The sequence below is a fragment of the Orbicella faveolata genome, unplaced genomic scaffold (assembly GCF_042242905.1).
Source record: "Orbicella faveolata isolate gen_17 unplaced genomic scaffold, um_ofav_v1 contig_15, whole genome shotgun sequence".
NCBI classification, from domain to species: domain Eukaryota; kingdom Metazoa; phylum Cnidaria; class Anthozoa; order Scleractinia; family Merulinidae; genus Orbicella; species Orbicella faveolata.
Window position 1 is genome coordinate 10,113,690 of NW_028301542.1, and position 1,311 is coordinate 10,115,000.

The following is a 1,311-nucleotide window of genomic DNA, read 5'->3' on the forward strand; positions in this document are numbered from 1 at the left end:
ATAAATAACTTATTAATTTTATTCACACAGAAAACGTATTGTTCTTCACAATGCAGTCTCCGCCAATCAACAACAGTCTACCTCCAAGGAGAAGCTCTTACGTTCAACACTAATTTGTGGTGAAAAGAAAACTGGACCAGTTAAAGTTAGTTCTATATCATTATTACAACTTTTGAATTTTGTATTATGTTAATTCTACAAGCAATTTGGGTGGAAAGAAATGGCTACTGAGGCCAACATGACTCCTCAAATTCTGAATTAAGCTTATATTCCACACTAAATTTCGGTCAAGGTTTACCATGGTTCCAGATATCTTCCCTTTTGTATTTGTTAATCAAACGATGGCTTTTTTGTGTGTCAGAAGAGGAAAGAAGAAAGAAAACCTCGGGGACTAGGGTAGTCAATCCAGAAATACTCCTTTGATGCTTAGACCTGATTCTCCCGTATTTCAAGTTTGGTCTCTTTCGACTGACTGAGGGCCTGATTAGCCTGGCTGGTGTCACTTTGCCGGGGTCTCGGCACGTTTGTAAACGCAACAAAAATCAACTTCGCGATTACATGACAACCGGGTCAGCCCAGTTAGCCGAGATCCCGGTATCGTGGTGCCGGGATCCCGGCTAACCGAGCTGAGATTTTTCCATGTAATCGCGTTTGCCGGGTCAGCCCGGCTCATTAAGCCAGCGAGAGTACAGAAAATCAAACATTAAAAAAAATCAAGCTCGCTCCGGTCTCCCGCGGTTCATCGCGACAGCCATCAACCGGGCTGGCTCGCCTCATGTAATACCAGGCTGAAAGTCATCTTGGCACACCGAAGGAGCCCGGCTCATGTAATCAGGCCCTCAGACTGGCTTACAATCGCGAAGTCGAGAGAAGGCTTCTGAGAATTTTCTCTTGAAAAAGAGTACACTTATCTGTTGTTGTTGTTGTTTTTTTATTTAAAAAAAAATGAGCTACGTCAGTTGTTGAATGAATAATAACAAACCAATTTAACTAAATGCGTAAAACGAACAGTAAACGGGAAGTTGACTAGAACCTTACACCCACCGAATCATAAGACCGGCAAACTGTCCTGACGGTATAATCAAAATCTCGCTTGAACAGTTGAACTAAAAAATTATCTTCGAAACCACTTCCTACCTCAACATCCACGCAGATCAGTGATAACGTAGTCGAAGAATTTCTGTTAAGAAAATAAAGTTCTTGCAAATTAAGCCCGAAAAAAGATTTTGGAGTTCCAACGGGATTTGAACCCGTTACGTTAAGCGCTGCAGTGTGCTGCAGTACTCTACCATCCAAGCTATGAAGAGCCAT